The sequence below is a fragment of the Chiloscyllium plagiosum genome, unplaced genomic scaffold (assembly GCF_037043375.1).
Source record: "Chiloscyllium plagiosum isolate Xiang-an unplaced genomic scaffold, Cpla_swu_hap1 HiC_scaffold_53Y, whole genome shotgun sequence".
In the NCBI taxonomy this organism is placed as follows: domain Eukaryota; kingdom Metazoa; phylum Chordata; class Chondrichthyes; order Orectolobiformes; family Hemiscylliidae; genus Chiloscyllium; species Chiloscyllium plagiosum.
Genome location: NW_028270192.1, coordinates 1,793,011 through 1,809,130, shown reverse-complemented (window position 1 = coordinate 1,809,130; position 16,120 = coordinate 1,793,011). Strand labels below are relative to the sequence as shown.

Below are 16,120 nucleotides of genomic sequence, written 5' to 3'. Positions count from 1 at the left end.
GTGTGTTTTCCATCATTGCGGATTTGAAGTCGACCCCTCTGTACAAAATGCCCGTGTTTTTTCACCACTTTACAAAAGATACAGTACAATAACAGCCGATACTGATTCAGTCTACTCATCCAAATATTGACCCCTGGAAACAGCACTCTCGTCGATTCTGGAAAACAACGTCCTCACAGATAATGCTACATTCCCGCTCTCGTTGCTCTTTTCGTTCCATCGGTTTCTGTTTTTCACGGAATCCGATTCAATCGATCTTGTCACTGTCATTTCTTCCCATCTGGTCAGATCTTGTGAACAGAATATCACAGTCGTAGTGCCCTGGGCCCATAATCCAGAAGTCAGACCACACTCAGGGAACCGTACTCTGCTCTTGATCATTTTATGAACACCAGGGAGAAATATCTATGCTCTTCAAAATTGACTCACCTGTTTTAAGAAGCAAGGTAAACAGTTCCTGTTTCCTCTTTTGTTACGACACAGACCAAGATTGTTAATGCTGGAATCAGTCGAGAATGTCCGCTCTCTCACATCTAATTTATCCCCAGGTTGTGTTAAGATGATGGTCTGAATCGCGTCCTTCTCTTCTCTGTCAGTCTGTGATGTGAGCTGTGAAATCTATGATCTGAGCTGGAGGCAACGTGGAAAAATGTATACACATCAGCTGTGTGAGCGACGGGACTTGCTGCAGTAACATTCCATGATGATTCAGACAGCAGAAGCCTCCCTCTGACTTCGAGAAGCACAGATACTGTTCCAGGATAATGGGGAGAGATTCACTCTTTCCTCGCAGTTCTGCATTTTCTATCTATCTCAGATGGCATTATTTGGACAAAGGTTCCCAAAAGAAGATGATATCTTCTGCATGCACGGTATCCCTTTTCTACACCTTTCCAGAATTTCCATACTTCCCGCTCCCGGCAGACCCATGCCCCGGTCCACAAACCCATGTTTGATAGGGAGCTGAAGACCGCTTTTAAACTGCTGTCCACCAACACTTTGTGACCATGGAAGATGAGTTCATCCAGTTATCAATGAAGACCGCCCTTTTCCAGTAAAGCAGCTCGCTCAGCCTCCTGGGAGAAGCGAGTTGGAATGGAAAGGAGCTATGATTAAAACTCTGTGCTTCTTTCACTCTGGCTCGTTTGTCTCAGAAGTGATATTGCATCAGACAGGTGACATATGTGTGAGCAGTCTTGCTTTCATAATGCGGTTGAGCTTTCGAATTTTGCACACTACCTCATTTTTGACTGAGAAGATATGATTTCGTTGAGATCGGGGTCAGATGAAGATTCCAAAGCTTGAAAACATACACAGGGAAGTTGAAGAACCGCTTCTTCTCGGCCGTTGCTGCTTTGAGAAATGGATTGTCTAACTTGAAATACTGCTGATCTTGCCAATTCGAATATTCCTGAGCGCACGTCCTATAGTAGTAACCTGAATTTCTGAGACTGGTCAAATTTGCTTTTCTCACGCTATGTTCTGCATGTCCTTGATTACTATGATCTGCCTTTACCAATCGCAAACAACGCTTTCCACTGTACTTAGGTTCATGTGACAATCAGTCAATCAAAACACAGTCATTTCCTCATTGAATGGAGCCAGCAGAGAGAAGGTGGGCTGCATGACCTCAGTCGGCACCGTGATAGATTTTGTGATTCTGATTGAAATTGCAATTAAAACAGCAGAATTTGGGAAGTTACAGAGTGGTTATATTGACACAGCCGGGACACATCTGTGTCACAGTGTATCACACAATAACAGTGAAGATCTTTTGACGTCATCCTCGAAGGTACATGCTACAAAACCTGAGACTGCATGAAACTGCTGTGGTCAGCGCTAACAGAGCGGCCCAGAGGGATCGTGGTAGGCGCACAATCCAGAAATTAATGGATGAAAAGTATCCTCTGCTCGTTGACAATTCCAGCTTTCAGTCTGTGTACTGCCCCTGCCAGTGTTTCGCTATAACAGTGCTCCGTTCTTCGCATGACATATTGATGAGCCTTCTGCGTCCTTACACTCAATGGCATCTGAAATAGATACACCCGCCAAATTTATACATTTGAGGAAACACACGTTTGAAGTGATGGAAAATTTTTTTGCTGTTCTCTGTCGGTCTGTTATGACCTGATTCGCAAAGACACTTGCCTTAGCTGGGAATTCACTGGCGAAATTGAGAGAAATAAGTTATGGCATGTACCATGCCCCTGATGCCCTGTAGATATTCCGCACGCCGTGTCACACAGCAGGGTCTTCCGGTGAAATGAACAGCCGTGACTGATATGTAGATCAGTATGTTGGAGACAGCATATCGACACAGACACAGTTCCCTATTATTAGAACATGCAGCACTGATGATGAATAACCACAGAGAGAAGCAAGTAATAGAGATTTGCGTGGACTGGATGGGGTGAATGGCTTTTGTCAGCACGTGAATGACATCACACGTCTCTGCCGTCCCTCATCCTGTCTCTGTGAGAGAGTGGCTGAGGGAGAAATAATAGCTCGTTTTTAATCCTCCCTTACGCTTTGGACTGCCTGCAGCCCTGCAGCTTCTGGCTGTGCAGATGGTTCTCAGTGAGTGAAGGTTTCATTCAGAGTCGCTTCATCTGGGACAGTTGGGACTCAGATGTTAACTGATGCCCGATTACAGCAAATAAATCGATCCCTCTGAAACAAAAGCCTTTCTGCAGGATTGTTCTGCGAAAATTGCTTCTGAACATCAATTGGGCAGCACAAGAATGCACTTGTTTGAATTTTTCTGAGGGACAACAGTCGACAGCCCATTTCTCTCGTTCCCACCAGTTCAGTATCTTTCACTCTCTCTCAAATAAATGATATTTGGAGGAAGTTCACAATCAAAGATGTTAAGTTCCAGCGGCGCCCTTGCACCTGGTTGTGCCAGTGACACGAAGCTTCCGAGCATATCCACACTTACATCCACTCATAATGCCTGCAAGTGGAGGGAAATGGCTGAATACTCTGCCAATATAGACAGTTCAGCCCACTGGAATGGGATAAACAGCACCATCTTGCGTGAGGACATTCTGCAGATCAGACACAGTGCACTTTATAATTCAGATCATACCAGAGTGAGTGCGCTCGAAAAGGCCAATCGGTCACTCGTACCTGTGCCAACTCGGGAGTTGCAAAAGATTGGTGAAAGTGGAAGGTGGATTTGTTCACGTTTCAAGTGTTACCGTGAAGCAGGAAGCAGAACAGGACACACCGTGAAGCGATTGAGATCTGATTACAGGAGCAGCAAATAAGTTGTCCTGCATAGAGGAGAGCTTTGAAGCATTGAATTCTGGTTAATGGGACGATCATGATTTAACTCGGCCACGCTGCTAAAGAACAAACTATGTCAGTGTCTCTCAGCATGGTGATGTCACAGGCCAATGTCGCCGTTAAACTGCAGGAAAAATTCTTTTTCCAATGTGAGGGCAGTCCAGATGTAAGGCAGCTTATGTATCCAATCCTTTCACATAAAAATTCCATTGCACCTCAGTGTGCTGTATTGTCTCAATTCCACTTTACCCCTGTGATTGTGCCTGCAGTAAAGGTGCTATGCTTTTTCTGTGTGTCATTCACAATCTGGGTGATGTGGGGCAGTTGTTTTGGCCCATCGTCTGACAGAAGTTTCCACTTCAATTCTGCCCGCCCGAACTTCGCTGCCTGATATCATTCCTGTTGTTTGGTTATTAAGCGCTCGTTTCAGATCCAGCCAGACCTCACCCAAAATAAATGCAAAACTCAGTCACACTGTGATCACTGCAATCGAGGGATATCTTCACGCCAAGGTCATTGATAATTCCAAGGATAAAGTCAGGACTGCAGATGCTGGAGATCAGAGTTGGCAGTGTTATGCTGGAAAAGCACAGCAGATCAGGTAGCATCCGTGGAGCAGGAGAATTCAGGTTTCAGGCTTAAGCCCTTCATCCGGAATAAGGCCTGTGAGTCGGGGCTGAGAGATAAATGGAAGTGGTGTGGTGTTGAGGGGAAACAGCTGGAAAGTAATCGAAGGATGAATAGGAGGGAGAAGATAATAGGTCAGAAGTGGCAGTGATGGAATAGGTCGAGAGGGCGGTGGCGAGCTGAAGGCTTGTGCTTGGGGGAGGGGAAATGAGGACACATTTATCCCGTGTGCTGTTAGGGTCCCAAGCCGGAATGTGTGGAGTTCCTTCTCCAGGGGTTGGTTGGTAACGGTTTGGCAGTGGAGGAGGTCCAGGTCCTGCATGTGTTTGAAGGGATAGGAGAGAGAATTGAAGTGTTCAGCCACGGGACGGTGAAGTTGGGTGGGTGAGGGTGTCCCAGAGATGTTCTCTGAAATGATCTGTAGAAGAGGCCACGCTGGGCGCAACTGATGCAGTAGATGGTTTTGGGAGCAGTACAGGTGAATTTCTAACGAATGTGGAATGATCCCTTCGGGCATTTTTTGGAGATGAGGGGAGTGGTATGGGTGCGAGTTTTACCCCTCCTTTGGTGGCAGTGAAACGTGCCAGGAAAGGGTTGTGGGCTGGTGGGGTGAAGTATGGACATGAAGAAGGGTTCGTGGAGGGAATGGTCTTTTCGGAATGCTGGCAGGGCTGGGTAGCGAAATATATCATTGGTGGTGGTGTCTATTTGGAGGTGGCGTCAGTGATAGGATATGATGCGTTTTATGCGGTTAGGTGAAATGTGAGCACCAGAAGATTCTATCCTTGTTGCGTTGAGAGGCGTGCGGTTCAAGGGTGGTGGTGTGTGAAGTGGAGGAGATGCACTGGAGGGCGTTGTCAACCACGTGGGAAGACAACTTATGATCGTGGAAGAAGGAGATAAACTGGGTCTTTCTGAGGTTTAATTGGCCATCCTTAGAACAGATGTGGTGGAGGCAGAAGAATTGGGAACAAGGAATGGAGGTTTTACACGAGATAGGATTGGTGGAGATGTAGTCGATACCTGTGGGCTTGTAGTACATGTTTTCAATTAGTCAGTCACCAGAGACCGGTGATGGAGAGGTCCAGGAAGGTGAGCGAAGTTGCCAAGATGATCCTGGTAAATTTGAGGTCGGGGTGGGAGGTGTTGGTAAATTTAGTGAGCTATTCAAGTTCCTCGTTGGAGCACCAAGTGGCGCCAATACATTCATCAATGTAGCGAAGGAGCAGGTGAAGGATAGTGTCTGTGCAACTGCGAAAGATGGACAGTTTCGCGTTTCTGACAAACAGGCAGGCATAGAGAGATCCTATGCGGGTGCCCATGGCTACCAATTTCGATGGAGGAAGTGGGAAGATTTGAAAGAGAAGTTGTTGATCGTGAGGAGTGGTTCAGCCAGGTGGATGAGGATGTCCATGGAAAGGTACTGGTTGGGATGATGTGCGATTAAGAAATGGAAGGCTTGCAGACTTCTGTCACCCCAGATGGATTTGTACAGGGAGTGGATGTCCATGGTGAAGATGACGCGTTGGGGCCAGGGAAACGAAATTCGTGGAGGAGGTGAAGTGCATAAGTGTATCACGAATATAAGTGGGCATTTCCTGGACTGGGGAGATAGGATTGTGTCGAGGTGGGAAGAGATGGTTCGGATGGGACAGGCGCAGGCTGAGACAATAGGTCGACTGGGGCAGGCAGGTTTGTGAATCATTGGAAGGAGGTAGATTCGGGGAGTGCACGGTTCACGGACAATGAGATTGGAGGTTGTGGATGGAGATGCCCAGAGTTGATCAGATTGTGGATGGTCTGGGAGATGATGATTTGATGATGGGAGGAGAGGTCGTCATCGGGGTCAGTAGGAGGAAGTGCCTGCGGGTTGTCACTTGGCTTCAGCTTTGTCCCTCAGCCCTACTCACAAGCCGAATTCCTGATGAATTGCTTATGCCTATCTCGGACATTCTCCTGCTCCTCGGATGTTGCCCGACCTGCTGTGTTTTTCCAGTACAACACTCTTGAACCCCACGCCTCTCAAACGCAATAAGGACAGAACCTGTAGCCATTCCATCATTTATTACTACTGTCTCATTTCACACTATCGGCTCCATGATGTCTGTTTGATTCTCGAGAGCACTGTTTTCATGAACTGTGACAAAATCTGGCCAAACTGAAACAAAAACAGAAATTGCTGTAAAATCACAGGTGAGCAAGCACCATCTGTGCAGATGAATCACGGTGAATATTTCACATTCACTGGGTCCATCTCTCCACAGATGCTGCAAGACGTCCTGTTTTTGTTTGATTTTCAACATCGGTAATTTTTTCGTTTATATTTTCTTATTTTCTGCCAATATGATTTGGCTAAAGATTACATTAAATGTTTTAAATATGACTGCGATAGAACGGCCAGATTCCACCACCCTGCGACTTTTATTTGGTTCACGTGACCAATGCTGTTCCACTTGTTCACCGCACCCGACAGCTGCACTGCATATAAATTGAGAAAATTGTGTCATTCTCGGATTGGTAAACAGGAGCGAGATTGACTGAAATTGTTGAAAACGTAAGATAAACTGAAAAAATACTAAACGGGAAACTGAAAGGGAAAGCGAAAACAGCGAATGACAATGGTTTCACTAAATTGAAATGAAATTGCTCAATATACAGAAAGTGATTTCATCCACAAACATACCATAATGTGGAATGTAAAATTTGGGACAATCAATGCAGGCAGATTGCAAAATATTAGTTTTAAAATCTTGCTGCAACTGTTTTGGTTTTAATGAACACACACACGGGATTCAGTGTTTTAATGATCCGCTAAACTGAAGAAGGAAATTCTTGCCTTTGAGGACACGTTGCGAATGTTCTTTGATTTATCCCAGTAATGGCAGGACTGTCCTCTGGAAGCATATGAGTAAAACCATTCAATGTTCCATGAGTTTCGAATGAGTGGTGAAGGGAATGTCTCTATTCAAAAATTAATCATTCAGTAGAATTCAATACAGGGATCCATGAAATGATGAAAAAAATGAACAAGAACACGGACATATGATACACAATAGCTACGGCAATTACGATGCGAAAACGGTTGATTTCAGATCCACGGTGGCCTTTGGTGATGGCATTTACTGTCCAGAAGCAGTCTGCAGTGGAATGACTGGAGAAACACTATGAAGTATTTGAACTTCAGTCACATTTAGAAATAGCTGAGAATCACTCAGTGCACGAGGAGTTAGAGATGTTGACCTTGCAAACGTTTCGAACATTTCGTGGAAGAATAAAGGGAATGATAGATAATTTTAGTCTCCATGGAGACGATGTTCATGAACTGGATAGATAATACTTTACCTCATTGAAGATTATGCATAGAGACGTCATATGTTAAAAAAGCAGAATTAATAGTGTAACTGTAAAATCTGTAGGTCACCCTCAGTGGGAGCATTGTGTGTAATCCTCATTCTCCACCAAAAACATGTAAAGAGATTAGAAAGGGCACAGACACTGTTTTCTGGATGGCAAGATATTAGAAAGCCAAGTGACGTTGTTTACTGAGACATACAAATATCAGAAAGGATACAAGGGATGATAAAAAGAATGAAGGATTTTATTCACGAGATTTGGAAATGCTGGAGTAGAAACACGCACGTTTGAAGTAAACAAATGAGATTTGCACATAACGCGAGGTTTGAATGACTAAATCGGAGAAATGCCCTAATTCGAGTGAATTAATAACTTTAGTTAGAGCTTCAAAACCATTAGTGAATCATTAAGAAAAGTTTGGATGAGAGTTTTGTCCATTCAATAGAGTTAGCTAAATCGTGAACGACTTTCCAGAAATAAAGCGTAGAGCTGGTTCCACAGTGTTTTAAAAGATACACGACCAAACATACGAGGAGGGAATTTACCATTGAGAGAAAGTCAGTTTGGTTGCGTAACAATTTCGAATTTGGTTGACTTCAGACACAAAAACATTTCATGAACACGTACAATTGATTAAGACTGAGTATAAAAAGTTCATGGATTGGTAAGGTGTGACTTATTATTCAAGGTGAAACTCTGCAAATGGAGCTGATGTCCAAAAATAACTTCAGATAGATGTTATATCCTAATGAGTAGGAATTGAATCGTCACTTGGAGATGCAACACCTACTTTAAGGATTTGATCACATTCACATGATGTTATGTATATTACGTACATTCTTGACTCCACCCAAGAAATCCCTCAAGAAGACTCTGTCCTACTGTGTTGTTTAACCTCTGTACCTCTCTGCAGCACGCTATTGAAGATAAAATATGCTCAGACCAAAATTCATTCCAACACAATGTTCAAACGGTCCTATGTGATTTTTAAAATTATTATTGCAATGACCTTTGTGACTTTGTAACAAACTGCATAACATGAAACCAGTTCAACATCTGTTTTCCCGGAATTTAACTCACTACACATGGGAAACGTTATCGAACGGCTGAAATATCATCTTTGGCTCTTTCTCCACACATATCTCTGCACGTTTTAGATACTTGCAATATGTTTGTTGATCAAGGAGCTATTATCCGGAAAAGGTCGTTTCTCAATCCACAAACACGAGTCTTTTCCCATAAACTTGGCTTTGCTCAATATCACCTTCTATCTGTACCCCTCAAGACGACGACAAACTGAAGCTGGTTCATGTGAGGCTCAAACTTAAAACTTCGGCACAGCATAGCCCACTATACTGGAACAGAGATACCGTGCACCTGCAGCTCAGGAGCAACACATTAATGCTTACCTCTACATTCCTGGTTGTACCTGAACGTTTGGCAAACCGAGTTTCTTTGATTCCGTGGCTAGTAACGGGGATTATACGAGCATCTTCACCAGTAGTTCTGGCCCCGAGTGCGGAAAGTGGTGAGTTACTTATTCCAAAGATCGGTAGATCATTGACATATTCAATTTCAACATTTGTCTTCACTAACAAATGAACATTTCATTTTATTTTTCATCTGTAGAAATCTTAACGTCTTCATCTTTAACAGACTCAATGACAGATCTCCATTGTACTCTGGCATCAAATTCCAAAGTGTAAACCACCTCTGAATTCTTCCACCGCAGTCTGCTGTTTGGCAAGTGTTCCTGTTGTGGGAAATGCACTTCCCCGTGTGTCACCTGCTACTCCCAGCATGCGCTCTGGCACTGCACTCATTTTCCTTCTGACACTTGTTCACTGTGTTGATGAGATCATACAGTGACTTGGTGTCGCATGGCACAGGAAAATGAAGGTTTTTTCATTGTTGAATTCAATTGTCAGTTTAGCCTAATTTAGAATTTTAAAATTGTCTGCCCTGTACACAAGCACGTGTCAAAAGTATCTGAGCAGAAGAAAGATGTTCCGAATAATGGCATTGAGCACTGTGCTCTCTCCTCCAGTCTGGAAAACCATTCCTCAAGGGAAATATAATAGACAATAGGTGCAGGAGTAGGCCATTCTGCCCTTCGAGCCAGCACTACCATTCATTATGAGCATGGCTGATCATCCTCAATCAGTATCCTGTTCCTGCCTTATCCCCATAACCCTTGATTCCACTATCGCTATGAGCTCTATTCAACTATTTCTTGAAAGAACACCCCCTGTTTTCTCGGGTTCTTTATTCCATTGACTTCAAATCTTCATTGAATTCAACAGACCTTCATTTTTGTGCAGATCACTGTGAGCAGAGTGGGAATGCGCTTGCCACACAACCCAGAGTTCAGACCATCGCCTTGGAACCGGACTGTACTATTTATCATCACACCAACACGAGGGAGAAATATCTGCTGTGCTGCCTAATTTACGCAATTCACTTATTAATAACGTCATACGCTAGCCTACGTGCGTGACGAGGTGGCCGAGAGGTTAAGGCGATGTATTGCTAATCCATTGTGCTCAGCACGCGTGGGTTCAAATCCCAATCTCGTCACTGTTTTTAATTACCCTTCCTCAACAGTCTTCTGCTCAAAGAAGGCCCACAGATCCAGAACTGACTAAGAGAATAAATGCTTCTTCATCTCTGTTTTAATTGTGGGATCCGAATTCTGATGGGACGTTAAATAACACCAAGTCATAGTCCAACAGTTTTAATGGAAGCAATAGCTTTTGGAGAGCTGCTCCTTCATCAGGTGACCATGGAGTACACATGGAGTGGTAAGATACAGAATTTATAGCCACACGTTACAGTGTAATGTCACTGAAACTGAACTTTGAAAAATACCTTGATTTTTTGTTAAATCTTACGTCTGTTAGAATGACTATGTTAGGTTCACTTTTTTCTTATGTAAATCGAAAACTTTCTTTTCATAGTTACATTCTCATGTTAACTTTACCAATTAGTGTCATCACAGATAATATGTTGACAGCGTTAGTCTCTGTGTGCTGCGTCCGTGCCATAATGTTTAGACTGACGCTAATCTAAAAAAAAAACATGCTGCAGGCAAGGATGCTTTGAGACATGGTACATTGGTGAAACTGAGCAGAGGAGACAGCAACGGAATGGTACTGCACATCAATCAACAGACAGGCATGCCCCTTCCCAGTTGGAGAGCACTTCAGTGGTCCAGGAGATTCGACCTCAGACCTTCGGATGACAATCCTCCAGGGCGGGCTTCGGTACAATTAACAGCTAAAAATACCAACGAAGCGGCTGATAGCTAAATTCAATACTGAAAATGTGTTGCTGGAAAAGCGCAGCAGATCAGGCAGAATCCAGGGAACACGAGAATCGACGTTCCTTCTTCAGGAATGAGGAAAGTTTGTCCAGCAACTGTCGTCTTGTTGTGGTCTGGCGATGGAGGAGTCCAAAGACCTGCATATCCTTGGTGGAGTGGGAAGGGGAGTTAAAGAGTTGAGCCACAGGGTGGTTGGGTTAGTTGGTCCGGGTGTCCCAGAGGTGTTCTCTGAAACGCTCCGCAAGTAGGCGGCCTGTCTCGCCAATATAGAGGAGGCCACATCGGGTGTAGAGGATGTGGAATGCTTGGAACTTTTCTTGATGACTTTGTTTTTACCTATTTTGTTCAGTTGAAAAATGACAGTTTTTGAGTTTTTTAGAGCAAGGCGAATGGTCTTTCAGCCTATTATATCAGTATGAGTCATCAAACATCTGGCTTGTAAACACAGTTTCAAGCACGTGACTCACCGCCTGTTGTGTTCTAACATTTCAAGTCTTTAGTTAAATTGATATTCAATTTCGTAAGGGCTTAAGTGGAACAAAATCATCTCCGTGAACTGACAGTTCTGAAAGACACTATTTCTCAGAGTCGTTTGTCAGTTTTCCTCATGATGCTGCAGAAAATGTTTCTGCACTCACATCTGAATTGCTTTGCCCTGTTTCTTCTTCAACTTCCTCCTTCTTTCTATTAAATGGTTTAGATTCCAATACAGATACAAGGTGCAGTCGGCGGAAGTCAAGTGTTTGTACTTTCATTTACACTCTGTCTCGCCGGGATCTGCAGTCCTTCCTCACACTAATTCAGACAGCACTGTCCTGCCTGTGACATGTCCCGTGGAGAATGGAAGGACAGACATTAATAACCGCATTTGGAAACGGAGCGACAGTTTTAAAATATTTATAATGCAAGTAATTGAGCTCCTATCTCCCGCATACAATACGGTGACACTAACCACTATACTACCGAGGACGACAGTTTCAAAGGAGACTCTTCAACCCGTTGTGGTTGCATTTGTAAAAAACAACTGCTTACCACCCCGAATCGTTTAGCCCATAGCCTTACCGTTATTGGCAGAACATATTCACATCTTAATATTCCTTCAGGTTATAAGGGTTACTGCCTCTCTGACCCTTACAGACAGTGTGTTCCAAATTCGAACACATGCTGGTCTATACGGCTTTTATACACATCTCCTTAAACCTTTCTGTCTCTCTCATTAAATTTCTGGCCCCCTGTGATCGTTCTTTCCATCGATGGGAAACGCTTCTTTCAGTCTACCTTATCCATACCACTCACAAACTCCTCTGCACGGTAAAAAGCAACCCCAGTTTGACATGTCTCCCTTCATGACTGAAACTCTTTTGCCTAGACTCTGTCCGATTGAATCTCTCCTCCAATTTTCCCAGTGCGATCACATCCCTGGACAATTTTAGCAATGAGCCGAATGAACATATTTCCATTCTGTACCAGCATCGGGGGTACCTCTGCAGCATTTATTACCTTCCGGTTTGGGGTCACGTGGACGCCAGACCAGATAAGGATGGTAGTTTCCTTCCCTTAAGGACGTCAATGAAACAGATGGGGTTTTCAGACAAAGTAATCTTAATTCTAGGCATTTATTGAATTAAATACTACCATCATCGTGGTGTGTAGGGAATCCAACCCGTAAACCCAGAATATTACCTGAAAGTGCTATGTCAACAATCCAGCGATAATGTCACGAGGCTATCGCAGAAAGCCCTCATGGGGGATCTTTTCCAACAGAGTATCTTTTCCCCAGTTATTCCCTGTTACCCTTTTATTGAACGTCACACTCCAATAATCTCTGGTCCATGTCAGTAAAAGCTGCTAAAAGAGAATTGATCTCACAGACACGATATCCAAACGTATCGAATGATGTGAAGGTGCCAATGAAGAGATTGGAGCATGGTCACCCAGCAAAAGTGAGTGCAACGGAACAGACTGGATGATATCAACCTGAAAATGTATGTTAGATTGTGCAATGCCTCAGTCAAATGGGATGAGGGACGGAATAGAGAGCTAGGGTGCGTGCGAGGGAGAGACATCTTCAAGAACTTTTGGGTTTAAAACCTGATACATCAAACGCAGAAATATCAGAGAACAAAATTCGATGGAAAACAGATCATCACCTCGGAGAATATAATCTTGTAAAAAACGATTAATTTATAATATTATGACTATAAACAGTACATGTTGCTGAGACAGCCGATTGGCGCATCTAAAGCGAGTGGAGACTTAAACTTTGGGATGGCAAGGTTCGAATTTTCATTTTCCTGTTTGGATCAGTGGTTTTGACATTGTTCTCTGCTTTTGCTCGCATCAGCTCAGAATCATCTTTCTGTTCCCAATAAATACTCCACCCCTGGAGAAGGTGGTGTTGTGGTTATATAAAAAGCTAGTCATCCTTGGGGACTCACAAACGGAACCGGTAATGTCAAAGTTCGAGAATAAAACCTGGAATGGAAGCCTGACCTCAGGAACAGAGAACATGTCTTTAATTTCCTGAAATCCCATTTATGTACGTCGTTTATACCATCTTTATCCAATCCTGCCTAATTGCGACTCCAGGATCTGAACAACATAATTGAGTATGACGACAATGTGGGAAAGCAGGCCATTCGGCCCTTCCAGTATACACCATCCCTCCGAAGCACATCCTAATAGACCCAGACTCCATACCTATTACGTTTCCCTTCATTTCCCATGCCTGATTCCAGTAATCTGCACACCTTCAGACTGTGGGAGGAAACGCACACAAGCAAAGAGAGAATGTGCAAACTGCACACAGTCACACGAGACTGGGATCGAATTCATGTCTCTCATGCAGCGAGACAGCAGCGAATCAGGATGGACAACAAATGCTGTCCTGACCAGCGACATCCACACCCTGTGGGTATATCAGGAAGAATAAAAACACATTCACAACATGGACAACGGGTCTTGCGTTTGTGTGGACATGATTTGAACCAATCACTCATCCTGGGTAGATAAAAGGACACCGATATCACAGAGAAACCAGATGCGGGATTCAATTACCTGCTGAAGTGGAAACTCATCTATTCAGTCAAACTGGGGACAGACTGTTCAACAATCCCGTATATGGGAAGGGCTCACTTTGCAGAAGAACCTCCAGAGTAACCAGCAAGGTTACATATCCCAGAATTCAACTGTCAACACTGCTGTTAATCCAAAGCAGCTGCCAGTTTCATCGCGTCAATGTCATAGACTCACACAGGATGAAAACAGGCCTTTCACTCCTACCAGCTCATACTGCACATAATGACAAACTAAATGAGTCGCATGTGACGGCTATTTTAACAATTGAGGGTTAATAATGCCCTTGTTAATATGAATGTCCAGATATAATTCTGTTGGCACGGGTTGAAACTCTGGCATGGCAGATGCTGGAATTTTATTTAAAAAGATAACTGGAGTCTAATGATGATGTTGAATCGGTTGTTGTAGATCTGATTCACTAATGCCTGATAGGGAAGGAAACTGCCATACCTATTTGGTCTGGCTGGCATATTTCTCCAGATCCATAATATTGTGGTTGATTCTGAACTTCCCTCTGAGCAATAAATAATGTACTTGGCATAAATGAGTAACCTTTGTTAATACGACTGAAACTTTCCAATTCATTTATCGATCCAAATATCCTGTAAATATAGTAAATGTACTTTCATTCATCATTGCCTCAGGAAGTGAATTGCACGCATAACCATCCTCTTTTAAAAAAAGCCTCTCATGTCTTATTTTAAATCCCTCTTTTCACTTTAAACATTTGCCATCTCGAGTTGAAGTGCCCCTCCTTGGAGAAAAGACAATTACAGTTAACTCTAGCCGAACTGTCAATAATTTCTAAATGTCTATCAGGCCGCCTTTCAAACTCTTGGAAATATTCTCAGCTTATCCAGCCTTTCGTTATAACACAAACATTCCCCACTAGCCATACGCTGGTATGTTTACCTGTTCTAAACCTACTCCAGCTGAATAATTTTCGTGCTATTACTGGGCGACAAGAACTGGACAAAGTATACCAGAACAGACATCACCAAATGTCGTATTCAACTTCAACATAACGTACCAATTCCTATAATCAAAGAACTGAGCAACAAAGGCAAGATGACATTTCTTTATCCATTCTGTCTATATATGAAGCAAATTAAAATGAATAATTGCATTTGTGGCCTTTGTGTTCCACAACACGGTGCAACGCCCGATCATTAATTGTATAAGCCCTACTCTTTTCTGATGTAGCAAAATGAAATACCTTCCATTTATCCAGATTGAACTGTATGTGACATTTTTCAGCCCAAAGACATATTGGAATAATATTCTTCTGAAATCTTAGAACACCTTATTTGCAGTCTCCAATTCTGCTGTCCTCTGCAAGCTTTTGAACCATGGCTTCTATGAGTTCTATTGTTTTCTCATATAGGTCAGCAATTTTTAATTATTTGTCGTGGCCATCAATTAACAGTTTGCAAATCATGTAACAATTAGTCATGTAGTTAACCATGAGGAAGAACGCCATAGACTGCAGGGAGATTGGAAACAATTGGCAAGAAAATGTGCTGAAATGAATTTCATCCAGTGAAGGGGTGATAATGAATTTGGGAAGGAACAATGATAAAGGTGTGACTGTTAAAAGTGAAATTGGAGTAGGCATTCAAGAATTTTTGAAGGGGTTTGTGTAAGGGATCAAGAGGTCTCGCGGGGTAAAAGATGCTTTCTGTGCTTGACAGCAGGTGGAATATACGAGCAGGGAAATGATGCTGGAACTTTAGCAACTGCCTGTTCAGAGAAGAGTCAGAGGACTGACCACAAGTCTTGTCATTGCCTTCATCTTTTTTTTCGGAAGAATGATAAAATAGAAGATGGAGGGCGGAAAGAGACCATTTGGCCCATCAAGTCTGGATCAGCACTCAATCAGATCTTCGCTGACAATTCCCCAAGTCAGCCTGGCACGTTCCTTGGAGGGGGGGAACATACAGATGGAGGTCATTCGATGCATAAGTCCATGAGACAATAGGAGCAGAAATCAAACCATTCAGCGCAGTGAGTCTGCTCTGTCATTAAATCATGGCAGATATCTTTCTAAACCCAATTCTCCTGCTTTTGCCTCATAATCCTTGATCCCCTTAACAACCACGCTGCCACATAACCCAGTCTTACATATAATTAAAGACCTGGCTTCCACAGCCTTATCTGACCATGAATTCCATACATTCACCATTTCCTACCTGAATTAGTGTCTCTTATTACTTTTCTGAAATGTCTTCTCTTTTCTCCAAGGCCGTGCTTTTCGGTTCCAGTCTCTACTAAAAAGGAAACACCTTCCCAGCATCCACTCTGTCCAGGCCATTCACAATTCTGTAAGAATCAATTAGATTGCATCTCATCCTTCTAACCTTCGTGGGTATAGACCCAGAGTCCTCAAACGTTCCTCATGTGTCAAGCCTTTCATTCCTGGGACCATAATCGTGAATCACCTCTGAACACACC

General features: G+C 43.2%; 1 non-coding gene across 1 annotated transcript; it reads left to right on the top strand.

Moving 5' to 3' along the window:
• Positions 1–9,764: 9,764 nt before the first annotated feature.
• On the top strand, positions 9,765–9,846 carry trnas-gcu (transfer RNA serine (anticodon GCU)). The gene has a single exon. It is a non-coding gene; the product is annotated as a tRNA-Ser (tRNA).
• The last annotated feature ends 6,274 nt before the right edge of the window (positions 9,847–16,120 follow it).